Source organism: Rattus rattus, chromosome 2 (assembly GCF_011064425.1).
Source record: "Rattus rattus isolate New Zealand chromosome 2, Rrattus_CSIRO_v1, whole genome shotgun sequence".
Classification (NCBI taxonomy): domain Eukaryota; kingdom Metazoa; phylum Chordata; class Mammalia; order Rodentia; family Muridae; genus Rattus; species Rattus rattus.
In genome coordinates, this window is record NC_046155.1 from 191,288,152 (window position 1) to 191,310,899 (window position 22,748).

Consider the following 22,748-nt stretch of genomic DNA (forward strand, 5'->3'; position numbering starts at 1 on the left):
AAAAGATTCGCCTTCAGTGTGCCTTCGATTAATTTCAAGGAACCGGCCCATCGCTTTCATTGGGTAGTTTTACCTCAGGGTATGGCTAATAGCCCCACCCTCTGTCAAATTTATGTTGCTGCTGCCCTAAGGCTTCTTAGAGATAAATGTCCTCAGTTATATATTGTTCATTACATGGATGATATCTTATTGTCAGGGCCCAATGCCTATTACCAGGCAGTGGTGCAGTTACTTTTTAAAGCTCAAAAAAAAAAATAAGTATTCAGGTCTTTGGGGTAGAGCCTAAATTTATTATTTTACCTTATGATCAAGAGCAAGTAAATAATTTGATTAGAACTTTTGATGATTGGTCTATTTTTTTCATGTTCCACTACTTCTCAATTTGATAACCATTATCTTGAAAATAAAATTTGTCAGTTTTTAAAGTTATATCCTGTGATTTTTCCCTCTATAGTAAAAAAAAAATCAGCCTTTAAGTAAGGCTAGATTAGTTTTCACTGATGTTTTCCTCTAAGGGATACGCTGAGGTCCTTTCAGAGGGCAAAGTGGAGAAAATGATGCTTGATTCCACCTCAGCACAGTTGGCTGAACTAAAGGCCCTTCTTTTGGCGCTATCCTTGTTTCCTGAAAAGCCCTACAATATTTATACAGATAGTGTTTATGTATCTAATATTATTTTACCTTTGGAAACTGCTGCACATGTTGCTCCCGTGTCTCCTATTTGCTCTTATCTTTTGCAAGTGCAGGCATTATTGTGGCGACACAGAGAGCCTATTTATGTAGGGCATATCAGAGGTCACTCTGGATTGCCTGGCCCCTTGGCAGAAGGTAATGGCTGCTGCTGATCTGTACACTAGGCCACAATTTGTAGCTGTAGCCCTTGATTCTTATGATTTGGCCCTCCAATTACATAGAAAATTTCATATAAATTCACAATCCTTAAGACATCATACAGGATGCACCAAGGAGCAAGCTGTTCAGAGAGTTACTCTATGTCCCTCATGTGCTCCGTTAATACCCTCACCCAGTCTGAGCGTCAATCCTAGAGGATTGATGCCTAATGATATTTGACAAATGGATGTCACACATGTACCTTCTTTTGGGAAATTGAAATATGTCCATGTGTCCATAGATACCTATTCAGGATTGATCTTTGCTTCTGCTCACAGTGGAGAAAAGATCAAAGATGTGAAAAGCCATTGTTTACAAGCCTTTGCCTTTATGAATGTGCCTAGGCAAATAAAAACTGATAATGGACCAGCATATACCAGCAAAACATTTCAACAATTTTGTGCTTATTTCAATATTCTTCATAAAACCGGTATCCCTTACAATTCTCAAGGTTAAAAAATTGTAGAGCGAGCCCATTTGACCATAAAAAACGAACTTGAAAGAATAAAAGAGGGAGAGTATAAGCCCCTTCTACTAAATTATCAACTATTCTTTTTTTTTTTTTAAGAAAAACACATTTATTCAGCGTCATGATCAGACTTTTACATTTAGCAGTCAACAGCATGGGTGAAAAAGGTCTACAGTAAAACCCTTCATGGAATGCTTTACACTTTCCACAGGCAGAAACTGAAATAACCTGTTATACAATTAGTCACAGATACAGTCCTGGAGTTTTTGCCCACACACATGAGTATTGTCTAAAACATGTCTTCTTTGTAGCAGCTGGACCCTGCCACCACTGTGCTTGGCTGAGTTCATAAATCTCTTGTAACCTGTGGCTTCCCTGTCACTTCTCTGGCTCTCCTCTCCTGCTAAGCTTTGTTTCCTGTCTGTAATTAGAACCTCCTGTCACTGCCATAGCTACTGCTGCTGCTGGAACCTCCATAGCCACCTTGGTTTCGTGGTTTAGCAAAGTACTGGCCTCTGCCACTGTAAGGGCCAGAGCTCCTGCCTCCAAAGTTTCCTCCTTTCATCGGTCCAAAATTACAACTGGTTGTTGTAATTGTCAAAATCACTGTAGCTTCCACCACCTCCAAAATTGCTTCCACTACCACCGCCAAAGCCGCCTCTGCCTTCTCTGTTGTTATAACTGTCATAACTCCACTCCCGCCATAGCCACTGCCCTGGTTTCCATAACCCTGTCCACTTCCATAGCCTCTGCTTCCTCCAGAGTAACGAGGGCCGCCTCCTCCATAACCACCATCATTCCCAAATCCATTATAGCCATCCCCACTGCCACCATATCCACCACCCCCACGGCTGCCACCAAAGCCACCACGACCACTGAAGTTCCCTCCTTGACCAAAATTGTCATTGCCACCAAAACCACTTCCATGACCACCACCAAAGTTTCCGGAACCACTTGGACCTCTCTGGCTGGACGAAGCATGGCCATCTCTTGCTTCCACAGAGCCTTTCTTACTTCACAGTTGTGGCCATTCACAGTGTGGTATTTCTGAATAACAATCGTATCCACAGAGTCAGGGTCATCAAAGGTGACAAAAGCAAAGCCCCTCTTTTTTCCACTGCCTCTGTCAGTCATAATTTCAATCACTTCAATTTTCCCTTTCTGCTCAAAATAATCTCGTAGGTGATGTTCTTCAGTGTCTTCTTTAACACCAACAAAGATCTTCTTCACAGCTAAGTGGGCACCTGGTCTCTGAGAATCTTCTCTTGACACAGCTCTCTTAGGTTCCACAACTCTTCCATCCACCTTGTGTGGTCTTGCATTCATGGCAGCATCCACTTCCTCCACAGTGGCGTATGTGACAAAACCAAAGCCTCTGGATCTCTTGGTGTTTGGATCTCTCGTTACCACACAGTCGGGGAGTGTTCCCCATCGCTCAAAATGGCTCCTCAGACTCTCGTCGGTTGTTTCGAAGCTCAGCGCTCCAATGAAGAGCTTCCGCAGCTGTTCCGGCTCCTTGGGGGACTCTGACTTAGACGTGACGGCAGGGGATGAGAGCGTTCAGCGATGCTTCCTCGGCGGCAGCGTCAAAGAGCAGAAAGGAATAAAATAACGAACATGTCCCTCAACTATTCTTTATATCTTAATTTTTTAATTGTGGATAAGGCTAGTCTCTCAGCGGCTGACAGGCACTGGAGGAAGGACAGAGCACCTAATGGTTTAGTTAAATGGAAAGATCTGGCCTTGGGAGCCTGGAAGGGGCCTGACCCCATCTTAGTCAGGGTGAGAGGATCAGCTCGCATCTTTCCCAAGGGTGCTGAGGCCCCTGTTTGGGTTCCTGAGCGTTGTGTGAGTCCTGTGGACGACAGTTCACCTGGAGATATACTGAAGCTTTGTGAAGAATCCCCCAATCCTGATGCCAGTGGGAATACATAGCACAGCATGGCCTGCCGTTATTATAACAAACCACGCAACAGGTAAAATGGCAGCTTGCATAAAGGTAAAAAGAATGATTCTTAACCTTTTCATCTTAAAAGATAGTCTATGATTTGTTAAGATTTTTATAAAGCCTCATTAAATAGCTCCTTTTTTCATTCATGTTTACTTTTAGTAATGTTTCCATAGCTAATTTAAGTATTACTGTTACCAATGCTAGTGTTAATAGGATTGAGAAATATTCTGTACCCCAATAGTATTGTTAGAAATGGTAGTTTTCTGCCTCCTAGACCAGCACATAGGTGCTGGCCTGAACCTCTAAGTACTGCCTCTTGAAGTGTATCTGATATTTTTGAAACCTCTCTACGTTTTTGCCCAAATAAAAAAAGTAAACATTTTCTAAAATCTGTGCCATGTGTGTGGGCACCCTTTTTCCTTTTTGGTTCAGAAAGGGACTAAGGCAGTGTCAAGGGAGGAGATTCTCAATTGTTCTTCCAGGTCCTATCCTACTGACCAGTTGCTGGGAACAAGAAGATTCTACATGGATTGTTCAAGTTCCTGGTGTGATCCCCATACCTCTGGATGAAGGCTGATTCCCAGTGGTACTCTACAGGCATAAAAGAGACTTTGACATTACTGAGACAGTCATTGCTGCCATCGCCATTTCAGCCACTGCTGCTACAGTGGCCAGTGTGGCCATATCTCAATTGGCAGCTGTCGTTGGGACTGTGGGACTATGGATACGTTCTGGAGAAGTCACCATGGCATTGACTGTGCAGAGTGGCATTAATATTCAGATTCAGTTGGTCATTCTTAATCTCAACCAACAAACTGCTCTCAACTGAACTTTCTTTGGGAAATCCATGTTATATCTTGTTCTACCTTTTATCATTCTATGTATGTAACCCTGTTAAGGTCCTTAATAGCAGCAAGGCTGTTGGGGATTTAAATGCTTATCTTGATTGCTTGCTCTTAGCAGCTGCCCTTGGGCTGTTTTAAAGTACCAACAGATCAGTCTCAGTCTGAAACCAAACAGGTTTGGTTTTCATTGGCCGGGAATAATCCATCGGCCAAAATTAGGCTCAGTTTGTATGACAAGTACTTAGCCAAAGATGGGCAACCTTCTGGGACCATACTCGCCTAAGACAGAAACCCTGAGGCTGGCAGGGTTTTCAGAGACAGGAAAGCATTTTGGAACCCCAGATTGATCCTAAGACAGGCGCTACTTAAAAAATAAAAGAGGGGGAATTGTTGGGCCCTACCTTGGGGTGAGCCTTTTAGCCTGCTATAGCACGAAGTTGTTTACACCCTTGGCAGCTGCTCTTAGCCCCTGATTTGGGGCTGGGATTTTCCATGGCCCCCTTCCTCCCCACCGATCCTTCCAGCTTGTTGTTTAAGAAGTTGTTTGTGCCCCTGGTTGGGCCTGGAACTTTCCACCACACAGACTTTTCCTGTTTTCCTGGTTGGGGATTTTCACCTGCCTTGTTGTTTTCCATGGTTTTTGCCTTGGGTATATAAGGAGATCTCAGTAAAGTCTTGGTGGCACTCTCTGAAAACAGGTGATCTGTGTACGTGTTTTCTTTCAATCCCGCAGACCTACGCCCGATATTCACCCTGGCAGTGCAGGCACTGGCAGGTGTGCAGGCACTGTGTGGGTGTGCAGGTGTGCAGGGCCATGCTGTGTGGGTGTGCAGGTGTGCAGGGCCATGCTGTGTGGGTGTACAGGTGTGCAGGGCCATGCTGTGTGGGTGTGCAGGTGTGCAGGTGTGCAGGTGAGCAGGGCCATGCTGTTGAGCTTGAGAAGCTCCTAGTCTCTGGAATGATGCTTTCCATGCCTGACTCTCCATCTTGGGCTCACAGCAATCTCATTATGCGTTTTTTGCTTAATTATTGATTTTTTTAGTACAGTTGGAGCCTGTGTCCCCCATCACTCCTGATGGGAACACTGGAGGTTTTAGAAAAGAACAGTCCTGGGGTGCAGTGGGCTGTTTGCATGGGAACCAGGGAACTCAGCTGCCTTCTTACTCTAGGGCCTTTCCCCTAGAGGGATTTCAAATTACAGCATCAGCAAAAACAGCTGAGGAGCATAAACGTATTTCAAGCTGGTAGTGGAGGGGTATGTGTCATTGGGCTCTGACCTCTGGGCTCACAGCACATACTTTGAAAAGCTGACTGGGAGTTGGATGGAAGCCCCATCTTTCTATATGTCTACAGAATACTTTAAAGAAATTTTGCTTAAAAACACAAGCTCTTGTCAGGGTGCATTGCTGTGAAGGGCCACTAGTTCCAGCTACCTGCCCATGCCCCCTCCAAAGGTGACTGTAGAGTAGGAAATTTCCAGGATGGGGCTCACACATGTTTGTGTTGGCACTTACAGACTCTCCTGAAGTGAGAACCATTGCTCCAGCATGTTCCAACCCTGTAGTGACAGTGTGCTCAGAAAACAACTTAGAAAACAAGGTCAGGAGGTTAGCCAACTGGTCAACCCTCTGTTTTTGTCTTGCTCTGAAATAAACCATGTCCTTCTCTGATGAAAGAAGGTTCTGGGAGCTTATGGGGTGAATTACAGATCACAAAAAGTAATACTGCTATGATGTTGGAATTTCTATGACTGTGTGTTATGATGTGGTACTAATGTTCATTTCTCCCTCCATGAGGGCATAGCTATGGCTCTGTTTTATTCTCTGAAATGAGAGATGCCATGCATCTTTGGTTCTACTTAGTTGCATAAGGATCATTAAAATGATAATCTCATGCTACATATATTTTGGAAGCCTGGGTTCCATGTTCTCCCTCTGTGCAGCTCAGCATCTCATAGGATATTCTGGTACTCACGGAGTAGAATTACAGATCAAGAGACTGAGACCACCCCATGACTGTTGGCTAAGAAAGACACATACAACCAAGTAGAGATGGCAGGGACATATCATAATAAGTGACAATCCAGCAGGAGATTATTAGACATTACCACTGGTCCTAGAAACTAGCGAAGATCAGTAACAATGTCTCCTGTTCCCAGCTACAGTAGAAAAACAAATATCTGAGAGTCTGGTGAGCTGTCTCTGTGGTTAAAGGTGTTTGCCAAAGCCTGACAAACTGAGTTCAACTCCCAGGGTCCACATGGTGGGAGGAGAGGAACAACTCCTGCAATCTGTGCTCTGATTCCCACATGCATGCTGTGGCATGTGCACGCCCAGACACATGTGCACATGCATGCTGTGGCATGTGCATGCCCAGACACATGTGCACATGCATGCTGTGGCATGTGCATGCCCAGACACATGTGCACATGCATGCACAAAATAAATAAATGTAATAAAAAGCTAGTGGCTAGCAAAAGTATAACAAAAATTGCATAGAACACACACATAATAACATTGATATGCACACATACAAAACTTTTTTTTTTTTTTTTTTTATTAACTTGAGGTATTTCTTATGTACATTTAGTGTTATTCCCTTTCCCGGTTTCCGGGCAAACATCCCTCCCCCCCCCTTCCTTAAATTGTCCCCCACAGTCTAAAGTCTTAAGAGGGACCCAGGGCTTCCCTTCCACTGGTGCTCTTACTAGGATATTCATTGCTACCTCGAGGTCAGAGTCCAGGGTCAGTCCATATAGTCTTTAGGTAGTGGCTTAGTCCCTGGAAGCTCTGGTTGCTTGGCATTGTTGTAATATATGGGGTCTCAAGCCCCTTCAAGCTCTTCCAGTTCATTCTCTGATTCCTTCAACAGTTCAGTGGTTTGCTGCTGGCATTAAGGATCGATTACATCCGGCTCCTGTCGGTCTGCATTCTTTGCATCCATCTATACAAAAACTTTCTATGTACACATGTTCATTCAGTGACAGGATTGAGTGGCCTATATTGGGCAGTAAGACATTTGTGAGTGGAAATGTTAAGAATATTAAAGTACTCTGAAAAATAGTTTTCCCCTAAATGGTTGTGGTTTTTTCCATTTATCACACACCAAGTTTAGTATAAGGTTTGAAAAAATACTTTACCTTTAGTTATGTCTCTGTGTGGCCATGTGCACTAAGTTCAGGTTCCTGCAGAGACCAGAGGCTCCCCCTGGAGCTGGGGTTAAAGGATGCTGAGAACTGCCCAGGTCCTCTGCAGTACACAAAGCCATCCCTCAAGCTGCTAATGCTAGGTTTTTTAACTAAACAAAGCTAACATAATATTTATCTGGAAAACTGCATAATCAAGAATAAACAGTGATAAGGAAAATATTGATCTTTCTGACAAAAGATTTCTCCTGTCAGATTTGAAAGCTATTTTAAAGTTAAAATCTGGGGCTGGGATGATAGCTCATGGGTAAAATACTTACTGTGAAATACTTACTTGTGTGGGGGTGACAGGCAGCTCCCTGGGGCTCACAGGCCAGCCAGCCTACACAGGAAGCTCCAGACCAGAGAAAGAACCTGTTTGAAAAAAGACAGTAGATGGCAAATGAGGATAGCTGAGTACACACACACACACACACACACACACACACACACACACACACACACACCTGCACATATATAAACATACACAGAGTTAACGTGCTTTAGGGATGCATCCCAGAGATGATGTGAAACACAAGGATAAATAGAACACCGGAGGATCTGTAACTAGATCTCGTTGTGTATAAGTGGTATATGCTTTATAAGAGTAGTATCACAAGTTCTTGGAGATGGATAGGCTTTAGATAAGGGATGTAAGAAAAAGTTTTGTTACCCATTTTCTTTGGGTCTGTGGATTGTAGCCTTGGAGGAAGAGGATGTGCTCAGTCCTGCTGTGACTTCACATGCCAGGGTGGGTTGATACCTGGGGGCGGGGAGGGGGGACTTTCCCTTCTCTGAGTAGAAGTGGAAAGGTAATCAGAGGAGGGGTATGTGGAGATGGGAGTTGGAAGAGAGGAGGGGATGTGAAGTTGAGACTTAAGGGTTCTTTGGAAAGTCAATTGGATGGTGTTTTGCTGGGGCAAACACATAAAGGAATATTTCGTTAAAGTGGACTCAAGTGTGAAAGGCTCAGGCAGACTTGTGAAGGAACATTTCACTGAAGAAGACACAGGAGAGAGGATGTTCTACTAAAGCAAGCACATGAAATGACATGTGATGAGGGATTCTTTGCTAACAACATGCATGTATTGGTCTGCCTTACATTGTGTAGTTGAGCTGCATTTATTGGAACTCCATAGAGAGAAACACACTAGAAAACTTCTGGTGGTGTGCTGCAGTTTCTTGCCACTTCCACAGACTCAGGCTGATTGGATACAAAACCTGTGCTGAGGCAAGGCACGTGGAGGACACACAGGCTGTTTGAGAGGTATTAATAGGACTCCATGGTGTGACTGAGAGAGAGAACTTAGCTTGCTGGTACAGCTAGCTATGTAACACTTGTGGGTCTTGCATCTTCTCTGATCTTCCCTTCCCTGAGAAAGGCACAGCCAGGAACTTCTCCTGGTGTTCCTCCTGCTCCCTCCTGCTGACTCAAGCAGAGGCCAAGGCCTGGCTGTCTCTACTAGGTCATGTCACCGCTGTTGCTAACCTGATTCTACCAAACTGGACTGGAGGGGTACCATGAAGTGTTTGCCAGTGAATCAAGCTGCTGCTGCCTGCTAACCTGTAAACTCAATTGCCATTTTCCAGACAACACAGATGGGAGTTACTCCAAAGAACCTTTATAACAGGTCCACTTCCCCCCCCCCACCAACCCCTGTATCCTAACCTTTCTTTTCCACTGCCTCTGGTGGGTGGTGGACTACAAGGGAGGTTAAAGCATTTAAGAAATGTCATCAGGAAAATGTGAATCAAAACAACGCTGAGATTCCACCTCACACCAGTCAGAATGGCTAAGATAAAAAACTCAGGTGACAACAGATGCTGGTGAGGATGTGGAGAAAGAACATTCCTCCATTGTTGGTGGGATTACAAGCTGGTACAACCACTCTGGAAATCAGTCTGGAGGTTCCTCAGAAAATTGGACATAGTATTACCTGAGCACCCAGCTATACCTCTCCTGGGCACATACCTAAGATGCTCCAACATATAACAAGGACACATGCTCCATTATGTTCATAGCAGCCTTACTTATAGCCAGAAGCTGGAAAGAACCCAGATGTCCTTCAACAAAGGAATGGATACAGAAAATGTGGTACATTTACACAATGGAGTACTACTCAGCTATTAAAAACAATGACTTCATGAAATTCATAGGCAAATGGATGGAACCAGAAAATATCATCCTGAGTGAGGTAACCCAATCACAAAAAACAAAAACAAACAAACAAAAAAAACCCACACACATGGTATGCATTCACTGATAAGTGGATATTGGCCCAAAAGCTGAGATTACCCAAAATACAATTCAGAGACCACATGAAACTGAAGAAAAAGAATGACCAAAGTTCAGATGCTTCACTCCTTCTTAGAAGGGGGAACAAAATATTCATAGGAGGAAATATGGAGACAAAGTTTGGAACAGAGACTGAAGGGATGGCCATTCAGAGCCTGCCCCATCTGGTAATCCAGCTCAAATACATACAGTCACCAAACCTAGACAATATTTCTGATGCCAAGAAAGGAGTCTGATATAGCTGTCTCCTGAGAGGCTCAGTCAGAGTGTGACAAATACAGAGGCAGACACTTGCAGCCAACCATTGAACTGAAAATGTGGTCCTCGTTGGAGGAGTTAGAGAAAGGATTGAATGAGCTGAAGGGGCTTGAAACCCCATAAGAACAACAATACCGACTTACCAGTGCTCTCAGGGACTAAACTACAATCCAAAGAGTACACATTGATAGACCCACGGCTCCAGCTGCATATGTAACAGAGGATCGCCTTGTTGGGCACTGATGGAAGGAGAAGCCCTTGGTCCTGCCAAGGCTGGACCCTCCAGTGTAGTGGAATGTCAGGGCGGGGAGGTGGGAATGGGTGGGTGGTTGGGGAGGGGGAACACCCTCATAGAAGAAGTGGGGAGATGGGAAAGGTGATTTATGGACAGAAAACTGGGAAAGGGAATAATATGAAAAATTAAAGTTACACCATTTCTTCTAAAATCAGGAACAAGATAGAGATGGCCACTGTCATATCTCTTAGTCAATATTTTACTCTATTTCTTCAAAAGAGCAATTAGGAAAGTAAACAAAACAGACACACGTGGAAAAGAAAGCCGTTCAATCATCTCTATTAGCAGATGGTATGATTCTATACATAAAAGACCTCAGTGAAAACTCTCAGGGCTAATGGATACTTCCATCAAAGCAGCAAGATACAGAATCAATATGTGAAAATCTGAGGCTTTATATACACTGAAAAGAAAATCAGGAGAGAAAACATTAACAATCATTCCACAAACCTTAAAATAAGGAACGAGCTCAACCAAGAACATAAAAGACATGAATAATATGAAAACTTTGAAACACTGGTGTAATTAAAGACACCAGAAGACAGTGAGACACCGTGTTCTCATGGACTGACCAAATTAATGCCGTGACAATTGCTATGTTGCTGATGCAATCTATAGATAAAACCCAATTTCCTTTAAAATTCCAGTGATAATCAAAACAAAACTAGAAAATGAATTCTAAAAATTCACTTGTCAGTACTGAAGAGACCAACTAGACAAAAGACTCTAAGCTGTGAGAAGAACTCCAGAGATACTGTAATACCTGATCTCAAACTATACTGCAGAGCCATAGTAACAAAAACAGTATGGCATGGATACAAGAACAGACACAAAAACCAGTGGAATGGAATAGAGGTAACAGAAGCAAACATAACTTCTAGCCATATAAATTGTGACAAACATTAAAAATATACATTGGGGATCAAAGCCTCTTCAACAAATGCTGCTGAGAAAAGATGTGTAAAAGAACAAAACTAGGTCTTTATCTCTTATGCTGAATGAAAATCAATTACAAATAAATAATTGAACTTAATACAATACCTAAAACTTTGGCATTTCTAGAAGAAAATCTAAATAATAGCACAGAAAATAAATCCAGAATTTGTATCTGGATTACTGGAAATTGAAAAGGTTCTTCCCAGCAAAGGAACACATTATCAATGCAAAGAGACAGCCCACAGAACAGGAGAAAGTCTTTGCCAGGTATACATCCAACTGGGGATTAGTTGCTAGAACCTGTAAAGAACTCCAAATTTTAAACTCAAAAGGCCTAATCAATAAGTGAGCCAACAATTAAATAGTTCTCAAGGAAGAGATACAAATGGCCAATTAAAAATTAAAGTGTTCAACATCCTTCACTGTCAAGAAAATCACATTGAGATTAGTGTCAATTAGTAGAGTCAGAATGACTATACTCAAGGGGAAACTAAGTAACTAACTAACTAACTAACTAACTATAACCAACTAACTAGGGGCTGGAGATATGGCTTAGTTGTGCAGAGCACTTATTCTTGCAGAGGACCTGAGTTATTCCCAATACCCACATGGTGTGACTCCAGCTTCAGGGGATCTGATGTACTCTTCTTATTTCCCTGAGCAGTGTGCACACACAGCAGTGCTCATACACGTATGCAGACAAAACACTCATACACAAAATAAAATAAATAAATCTTCAAAAACACTAAGACAACAAGAGCTGGCAAGGAGTTGAAGAAAGAGGAACACTATATAGTGCTGGTAGGAATGTACACTTGGGCAGCCATTCTACTATGAAGTAGTATGGAATGAATTCGTGATCGTTCCTCAAAAAGCTACCAACCAAAATACCATGTGAGCCAGTTATACCACTCCAAGGTATACACCCGAAGGATTCCTAGACAACGTACCCACACAGCCACGCTTACTGCTGCAGTATCCACAGCAGCCAAGGTGAGAACAAGCCCAGAGCTCCACTCAATAACTGATGGTGCATATAGACAATTGAATGCCATTAATTAGGGCATTTGTGGGGAAATGGATAGCATTGGGGTCAAATAAAGCAAAATAAGCCAGATATAGAAAGACAAATGTCACGTTTTTCTCTTATATGTAGAATCCAGATTAAAATATATATACACACATACTTCTCTCTGTGTGTGTGTGTGTGTGTGGGGTGTGGTGGGGAGTGTGAGAGGAGAGGAAGAGAAGAGAAGAGAAGAGAAGAGAGGAGAAGAGAAGAGAGGGAGAAGAGAAGAGGAGAGGGAGGAGAGAGGGAGGGGAGAAAGAGGGGAGAGAGGGGGAGAGGGGAGAGACAGAGGGGAGAGGGGAGAGAGAGAGGGGAGAGGGGAGAGAGAGGGGGGAGAAGAGAGGGGAGAGGGGGGAGGAGGACAGGACAGGACAGGACAGGAGAAGAGAGAGGGATGAAATGTTGGTCTGAGAGGGAAGAGAGGGGACCAAAGAGCATGAGGAAGTCCATTGACATGAAAGAGAACAGGGTTCTTTTGGAGGAAAGGGATCAGCAGAAGGAACAATGTGGTTGAGACCTAAAGCCTGTTACTCCATGTGCTAACTGGCTATACGCTATGCCCCATACCATAGTAGTTATAGCCTATGTTAGAATCTGATCTCATCATAAATTACAAATCAATAGATTTTTTTAAAGACTATTGAAATTTGGCCCCATTGTAGGTCAAATCTCCTACAATGCCAAAGACCAAAAATAATGGTAGTCAGGGAACCCTTGGTACAAGGTTCCAGACTCCTAAATACACCACCAGCATCGTGCTGTTCTCAGTGCTAGCAAAGGACAGGCTATTTCTGGGTCGCTGTGTGCCTCTTTCTGTTTTTATGACCTCTGTGTACCCATGAACCAGAGACACGGGAAGACCTTGTATGGAAATTCTACCACAGACAGAACCCCTATTGGGAGACTAAGGAAATGTCAAAATATCCCAAGACCCACATCATGTGAGCAGTGTTTCTAGATGATGTCTTTCTTCAGGCTTTGCTTTCAAATACCAGCAGTGGGGGAAGGAGGCCTTGGGTCATAACATTTTTAGGAGAACATAAGATGGGATTTAAATAAGTCAACTTTGTCAACCTTCAAGGGGTCTTTCACAGGAATAGCAAGACCCCAGCTGATAGGGACGCTTCTCCTGCACAGAACAAGAGACACGTGAATGCCAGGGAGAGATGGCTGAGGGGTCAATCCCTTACATTTGTCCCGTATTTGGCAGCCATTACCTGGCAAACAAAACCCAGAGCCAACTCATCTGATCAGTTCCAACACAAAAACCGGAGTCTGTTTGGCTCACAGAAATGAGCTTAGCTTTGTGCACACAGACACGTGTGTGCATGTACACTCACACAGACACAGTTATTAAAGATAAATAAATATTTGTAAAATTAATATATCATTAGCAAATTCTCTACGTGGAGAAAAGGAGCTGATAAAGCAAATGCATCTGTCAGTCTCTGCTCCCTGAGATTGTACATGCTGGGTACCCAGCTGCTGCCTGCTCCTCCACCCTGACTCCCCTGCCTTGATAGGTTGTCCCCCCTGAACTGTGAGAACAAAGGCTTTCTCCCCTAACTTGTGCTTTTGGCGTTTTAGTGTCAGTAAATTCAGAAGTATTGTGTGCATACAGTGAACAGCTTCTGACCACACTGCAGTTGGTTTATAAACCACAATATATATTATAAGTCACAATAGAAATGTCCCCAAATATTTAGAAATTAAAGAACAATTTAAAAATACATACAGTTTATACCTGAATTATCTGTTATTTGTTATACATCATTTACATTTTTAAAAACCTAATACAAAATTTGAGACCCTCATGTCCAGAGTGTATCCTTATCCACATCTGGGGTGGATCTAGCCAAGGAAGTCAAGATCCACACCAAAATACAGAACGTGTCCTGTGTGGACGAGACTTACATATGAACTGAACTATTCACAGGTGCCTACTGAGTGCTAAGAGAAAGCATTTAAATATTCATGGTGTCTACTCAGTGCCAAGTGCTTTTCCAGACAGAGAGCAAAAGGAGCCCACCCTCATGTTCTGGAGAGCCTACATTTTAATGGGGGAAGACTGGAAATGACAAGGATGACTACCAAAGTTGTACTTAAATGAGGGAAATGCTCACAGATAAACCAAAGCTAGGTGAGCTGTGAACGGGCATCTGAAGAAGTAGGAGGAGTTGAGGAGATGCTGAGGCCAGGGAGAAGCATTCCGGTAGAGGAAACAGTGAGAGCAAAGGCTTTGGGGGAGCTAGGATGGGAGGGAAGAGCAGTCTCCCACCCAGGAAAAGGAGGAGGCAGATGATTGTCGGAAGTATGGAGGTGGGGAAAGGAGTCTGACCACAAAAATCTTATTTTTCACATTTTTTAGTTTTACAAGTCTTGCTCATTAAATTTTATTATTATTGTGTATGGTATGGTATATGTATACATATACACATATGTGTATGAAGTCTGTGTGTGCATGTAAGTATGGGGATATCAGTGCATGTGCCTATGTGTGCATATATGTGCATGTATGTACATGTGTGTATGGGGATGTGGGTGCATGTGCATGTATGTGTGCATATGTGGGTATATGCATGTGTACACATGTGTGCATGTGTATGCATATGAGTGTGTGGGGGTATGGTGTATGTATATGTGGTTCTTTGTGTGTGTGGTCTGTGTCTACATTTGTATACGGGGATGTGGGTACATGTGCATATATATGCATATACGTGAGTATGTGTATGTGTATATGTGTGTGCATATGTGGGAGTGTGTGTGCTTCTTTATGTGTTTAATGTGTATAAGGTATGTGTATACATGTGTGTATGGGGATATGAGTGTATGTGTGAGTACATGTGCATATGTGTGTATATGTGTGTGTGGTTTGTGGTTACATGTGTGTTTGAGGATATCAATACATGTGCACATATCTGTGCATACATTTGCACATGTATGTGTGTGAACATCTATGCATGTGTGCGCATATGTGTACATGTGTATGTGAATGAGAGTGTATGTGCAGATACAGTTGTGTCACAGTGCATGTCTGGAGGTTAGAGGACAAGTTTCAGGAGTTTCTTGGCTCCATCCATTGTACACAACAAGCACATTTACGTTGCTGACCCATGTCTTGTACTGGAGTGAATAGGAGAGTCAAAAAGGAGGAGCACAGTCCCTTTGGCTGATGGTTAGGAACCAGATCGCAGCTGTCCATGGAATTAAGTGAGAGACTAGGCGATCATCTCCACATTGACCCAAGAGAGACTGTGATGATGGAGACCAGCAGGTGGCAGTGAAAGTGGGGAGAGGTGTCTAACTCTGCACATTTGCTGAAGTGGTGTATGAGGCAGACAGGAGTCAAGTGCAGTGTCGAGTTTAGCCACACCACTTTGCTTCCCAGTGGGCTGTGCGCTCATCCACCGGCCCAGGAGCTCTTTAGATTCACAAATGAAACACACACACACACACACACACACACACACACACACACACACACACACGCACGCACACACACGCACACACACACACACACACACACACGCACACACGCACACACGCACACGCGCACACGCACACCAGTTAATTTTTAAATGCCTTGGCTAGCTCAAAAGCAGGGCAGTTCTAATCCTCGGCCCGGCCAGCATACCTTTCACTCCAGTGGTCCTTCCTGGTTCAAGAGCTCCTAAATCCATGTTTTAGCTTTGATGCCTTGTTACCTTCAGGGCAACCCCTCCCATAGGGCTGCATTCCCTTTCCACTTACGTTTCAGATTTTCTTCTGCAGCTCTAAACCTGATCCATCTCCCTCTGACACATGGCAATCTCCCTCCTTCCTCTCCTCTGGTTCCTAGCCGTGCAAATCTCAAGGTCCTGCCTCAGTCTACCTGCCCAGACATTGACTCTTGGCTCTTTATTGATCTATCAAAACCCAAATGAGGCCACGGGCTTTCAGCATTAGGACATGAAGATTCCCAATTTTGGGGGCTGGGTTAATTCAAAGCTTTAGAACCGACCACCTTGGTGTTTTAGCCTGAGCTCCTGGAAGAGTGGAGTTGCCTGGGAGATTTCGACTACACCAACTTGAAGCTTGCCTCCTAAGATCATCTTTCCGAAACTGAAACTCAGAACACAATTTCTTTTTCACAAAAACTTTTGGTGAAGACATTTCAAGCTTACCAAAACAAACAAACATACAAAACCAGCAGAGATCCCTGGATTGGCTGCCTTTGTGAAAACTGGTATAATATAAAGTTTTCAAAAGAAAAGAAAGTGAATTGGGATCCTTTCTGGCAGTAAACAGAGAGAGAAGAAAATCAGCCTTCTGGCGTGGCTAAGAGGGACCCAGTTTGTGCAAAGACAGTGCTGTGTGGAGTGTAGTTTTAGAGGGTCTGCCTTCTGTGATCTAGTGTCCACTTCCCCGGGCTTCAGCCATCCATGCCCACTTGGTCAAGAGCTGTCGAAGACCCTCTGAGGGTACTTACTTCATTCACTAGGATAGGGTGCTATAGATGCAAGACCAGATCTTGGGAAAGAAGATCTACAATCCCATTTTCAAGGCCAGGGTAGACTGTAGTTGATTCTCAGTTGAGCAAAGAACTTGGAAGGTGCTCATGTAAGATTATGTGGGAGGACAGAGGTCAGGAGGTCACTCATTGATGATGGAGGTCATGGTTTGATGTAGAGAGAATCTCTTAGAAGCATCACTTGTCAATAAAAAAGCTTATTGGCCAATGAAATGAGGCAGGAAATAGGAGGTGGGGCATCCAGGACGGAGAGAGAGAACTCTGGGAAATAGTGAGAGGTACGGAGATGCATTCAGGAATGCTGAGGAGACTAAGGTAAACCAGCAGACAGCTGAACTCCTGATAGAACAAAGGGGAGATTCACCCCCAGAAACTCTGAGGAGACAATGTAAGAAGACAAGGAGAGGAAAACAGCCATGAAGCTGAACCCAGATTAGAATTAAAAAGGTAATAAATTAAGAGAAAGTCAGAGAACATGCCGAAGCTTATGGCCTAGGTATTTATTAGTAAATAACTAGTCTCTGGGAGCAGGGGCTGAGAGGGAAAACCTGATATATTTTTACAGATGTTGCTCAGTATAGACAGCATGTAGTCCAAACCTTTAATTTCATATTCAGTCATGAAAATGATGAAAAAACCTAAAGTTAGAGTTTGATGCCCCTTAAAGCCCTCCCTCAGTGATACAGACTCAGCCATGGGGGATTGGATTGCAGGAGAGACCAGGGAGATATTCATGTGAACGGGATATAGTAGAAGAGACACCATAATCTCTAAAGGAAGGTGGAGAGCAGACTTGCAATGTGCACAGCCCAAAGGAGCGAACAGCTCATCCTGTGTAGGGATACACTCAACAGGCTACCACAGCCCAACAGAAGCATGTGTTAGCCAGTGCAGTGGCCACTGTCTACATGTGGCTATGAAACCTCACACATGAATCAGTTCTTGATGATCAGTTTCTTGATGGCACCAGCCTAATTTCAAGGGTCAGTAGACACGCGTGGCCACATGCTTCTGTCCTGGACAAAACAGATGCAGAATCTTCCATTCATTCCATTAGAGTCTGTAAACATCTGCTGTCAGCTCCACTCAGCAGGGACGAGCACTCAGGTCTTAGTGGGCTTACATGGTTCCAGCACCTCTGCCCAGCTGCTCTCAAGCTGAGACGCCAGCAAGACAAAGCGTGGGATACACAGGGAGAATCTCAGACCATGATTGGTGCCTCACTGTCCTGCCTACCTTATATCCAAAAGAAACTGAGGCAGGGACTGCCACTGAGTCCTCATCAAGTACTCCATTTTTCCAGCATTAACACTCAAACTCATTCTATGTGTGTACATGCATATGCCTTCTGTGGATAGGTTCACATGTGTGTGTAAGCATGTATATATGTACACATGTGGAGACACTGGGATTAAATGTGTACCACTATTCCCGGCTCTTTCTATGGATGCTGGAGACTGGACTCAGACCCCCATGTTTGCAAAAAGGTCACTTTACTGACAGCATTTCAGAGCAACTCTGGGCTGCCACTAGATAGGCATGACATGATTTTGCTTCCGTGCCATCTTCAGGCTCCCTGTGGGTATTTCTGGCTTCTGTCCAAAGTTGACAGTGTATTCACTGGCTACAAACGAGCAGCTCACAATATGGAAACTTGGTTCTTTCTCCAGGCTGGCGGCAGCTGAGAGCCTTATGCTTCCAAGGGTCCTAGCACAAGTGGGTCAGGGTGTTGAGCCGGCTTGTGGCGTCAGCAGCATTCCTGAGTTATCTCTTGGAGCTGCTGGCCATCAGCAACCACAAGGCAGGGAGAAGCCACTGGCATAGACCACTGCAAGAATTCATCTAAGCAGACAGCCCTAGCAGCCCCGAGGGACAACGGAGCCGTGAATTTCGTCACTGGTACACTGACATAAATTGAGCAGGGCTTGAATGTCACTGCTGTGTCCTGGCTTGTTGGTCTTTCCCACACACAAGTCTCCACTCACAGTGACAACAGGTCTGTCAGAATCCAAGTGCGAAGATCCAAACCTTCCCCATGACCCTGAATAACCTGTAGATGAGACGATCAACTAGGGATCAACAGAGTGATCCCCCAAAGAACATTCCAGAGCCTGGTTCCAGTCTCTCCTTGCTGTCACTTGTCTGGCAACATGATGCTTTAGAGGCAAGTGACAAGAACACACAGTTTCAAATAAGTGAATGGGTTTTTTTTTTTTTTATTACCCCGTAGGTGTCTGAATATACCAACCAGGAGAAAATATCTCAAAAAGAAGCAGATGTTTTCATGAAGTGAACTTTAACCTTGCAAAAGGATCACTCCCTGTTATCAGAGGATCAAAGCTGTGGACGGATCCCCTTACTGCTTGGCCGGCATCTGGTCACCTGATCAGACAAGAGGAAGAAAGACCAGGTGCACAAAGCCCTCGGGACCTGGCCTACAGGTCGTGTTTTCACAAGGCGAGAGGCAGACACTGTTCTAATAGAAAGGGAAAGCCAGGAGGAATCAACTCCAAAAACACCATCGGAATGTGGAGAAATCTCAGTTCTTCAGCAAACTGGAGAAAAGGCCAACAGCACAAGCTGGCCGAATTTATCTCTCCAACATGTAGTGAGTGTGTGCTTACGGCTCCGTTCAAAGAGAACTAAACACTAGCTGGCAGGTGGTTATTCAGGACACAGGTAGAGGACCCGTGTCATCTAAGCCACATGACCTACCTCTCTGGGCCTTCTTTTGTTTTCTCTGCAATAAAGACTTAGCCTGTGTTCTGACTAGAGGCTGCTGGTACCTCCCAGCTGGAACCAAGAGAGAAACTGCAAAAACATTCTACATTATGCAGAGCACTCCCAGCCACAAAGAGCTGGCCACTTCCAAACTTAAGTTACACCAAGATTTAAAAAAAAACCTCTGGTTTCAATCACATCAAATGTTATTTCAACAAAGAGACATCCAACCCAGACACTCAACAGACAGCCCTACGGACTACCCAGGGTGCATTTTCTCTAGAAGGTCCCTTGGTTTGAAATTGTCTCAAATTATTTCCTTTCATTATAAATAACAACTTTTATACCTTACCAAAATATATGTGGCTAAAACACTTGGTTTTCATTAAATCTGAGACTTTGGGAGCAGACCCCCTCGGAAACATTTACAGTGACATGTGCCTCTGCTTGGCCTTTGGGGTATAACCCATCCCCGACAGTAGTATTAATATTTGGGAGGCTACCTTAATGGTTGTTGGAATTACATTTTCCGAGGTGACTCATCCAATAATAATTTCTTTGGCGCTGAAAGCAAGCACTCAGCTCACAAAAGTCTCATCCAGTGGGAGGAAGACAGAAAGAACGGCTGCGTGAGGTCTTGGTAGTGAGCCTACACACACTCCTTAAGAAGGAAGCCAAGGTGGAAAGGGGCTCCCTACAAACTGCTCTCCCCCTACCAACCCACTTCCCATTCCCTACATCTCCCAAAGCCTGGATGAGAAGCTCCTCCACTGGGCTTCCTCAAAAACATTCTCTCTCTCTCTCTCTCTCTCTCTCTCTCTCTCTCTCACACACACACACACACACACACACACACACACACACACACACACACACACACAACTTCACTTCTCTGTAGCTCTCTGGACCGAAGAGAGAGACTGCGCCTTGCTTCCTTCTCTATCCTCAGTGTGTGGCCGCAGTGAGCATACAGTAGGCACTTTATGGATACCAGCTGACAGTGGCGCCCATGCAGACTCTAGCAGACCAGGCTATCTCTAGAGCAGAAAAATGCTGGGTAGAGCATCACTGGATACAGACCTCAAGCGCAGAAAAAGCTCACAGAAGCCAGGCTCATAGAACAACTTGGAATCGGATAAGTGGCTCTTGGGTTTCCAGGCTCATGGGTGTGGTAGACTCTTGGTACCAAGGGGGAACAGATGTGCAACCTCAAGCCTGTAGGTCATGAGAGGCTGAGTCCCCAGACAAAGCCAAGGAACAAGATGATCCCGCCTCCCAACCCAGGAATACGGAAGTCAGGGGATTTGAAAACAACTTCATAAATGTGATGGTTAGCCTCGAGTGTCATCTGGACAGGATGTACAACCACCAGGCGGCAAGCCTTGTGGCCTTGTCTAGGTGGGACTCTCTAGGCTGGGTTAGCTGAGATGGGACAATCCACCCTAAATGTGGTTGGTACCATCCATGTGGGCTGGGGTCCCAGATGAGCGAAGAGAAGAAAGTTGAGCACCAGCATTCATCTCTGTCTGCATCTGCAGATGCTAGGACCAACTATTTCAAGCTCCTGCCACCACAACGTGACCGCCATGACCGGCTATACCCTCCACTGTGGCCCAAGTCAGCCTTTCCTTGTCTAAGTTGCTCTTCTCTGTATATGTCCTGCTCCATTGACAAGGCAAGTGACTAACACAGTGGGAATGTTTCCAAAGTCTGAAGGACGTTTTTTAAATGTGTAATCCAGGAATGCAAAATTAAAGGGTGGGGCAGATAAATGGGAATAAGCAAATCTCCAAGTACAAATTCAATCTTTAAAATGCCCTGGGCCAGGCCACCTGCAGGCTAAGTACACAAACAAAAAGCCAGAGAGTTGGAACACACACACAGCCTTCAGCACAGAAATAAGGAGACAGAAAAATACAGACAAAAAGATAAAGAAATAGAGGCTCACTTTCTACTCCGAGAACAGGATGTCCAAATATGGGTGCATTGTAAAATAAAATAAAATAAAATAAAATAAAATAAAATAAAAGCTATCCCTTACTGGTCTAGTGGCCGAGACACTAGTGGTCAGATCTCAAGGTCTGGCAGAATCAATGTCCAGTGAGGGCTTTCCAATGTTTTCCTGCTGTGTACCTCACATGGCAGGAGCAAGGACAGAGTTCGTCCCAAGAGTGGAGTCCTCGTGAGTAAGCAGGTTCCTGAAGCTTTCACCTCTCAACCAGAACAGCCCCTGACTTAAGACGGCCCCAACTTACAGTGTTTCCGTTTTAAGGTGGGTTTATCAGAGTATTAAATGCACTTACGAAGGGGGAAATCTGGTGCCCTTAGTGTGTGCCCATGTGTGTGTAGACCAGAGGACGGTCTCAGGTGTCCTTCCTCTTCGGACTCCATTTAACTTGTTGCAGGAGAGATTGTTTTAGTTTGTCATTGTTGTTGTTGTTGACTTGATTTACTTCTGATGACCAGTTACAAAGCACCCAGGACCCTCCTCTCTGCTTGTGGTGCTGTGGATCAAAGCCGAGTCTTCATGCTCCCTCTGCAAGCACTTTACTGGGTGAACCAGCTCGCCAGGCTTTTTTTTTTTTTTTTTGGTTCTTTTTTTTCGAGTTGGGGATCGAACCCAGGGCCTTGCGCTTCCTAGGCAAGCGCTCACCACTGAGTTAAATCCCAACCCCTCTCCAGGCTTTTAAACACAATTTTTTAGCTTAACATTAAACAGACTCAGAAAGGCTGTATTGGTATACAACCAAAATTTACAGTCCCAGGATGCAACCCCATCCCCAGGCCCCATGGGTTCCAACATGTTAAGTTTGGGAGAACACCAACGTTCCAACCATGCAAAGCTCCACCCCCAGGAGTAGAGATCTAAGACTATGAACACATAGGAAACTCCTACAAGAAGACAATCAGAAAGGAGCTCCCTTCCTTTATACAACATAAACCCAAGACTAAGAACTATGGACCCTCTGACTCCATCTCAGTGGTGGGCATGTTTCCTGTGGCTGCCGTAACAAAAATGCCACAACTGGGCAGCTTAAACCAACAGAAACACCTTCTTGCAGCTGTACGGGGGTAGGCTGAGGTCATGGTTGGCAGGCCCTCGCCACCTCTCACACCTGCAGGGGGATCCTCCTTGCCTCTGCCGTGCTTCCCTGGTTTTCCTTGGCTGGTAGCCACAGCACGTAGTCTCTGCGGCGATCCGTGACTCTTCCCCTCTTCCGGGAGGGATACCAGTCCCATTGGTCAAGGCCCACCTACTCTAGCGTGAGTTCATCTTAACTAATGAGGTCTGTTCTAGCCTTTCTAAATGAGGTCACATCCTG

At 44.4% G+C, this 22,748-nt stretch overlaps 1 pseudogene; it reads right to left on the reverse strand.

The window, feature by feature from the left end:
* Positions 1-1,787: 1,787 nt before the first annotated feature.
* On the reverse strand, positions 1,788-3,995 carry LOC116893515 (annotated as a pseudogene).
* Between the last annotated feature and the right edge of the window lie 18,753 nt (positions 3,996-22,748).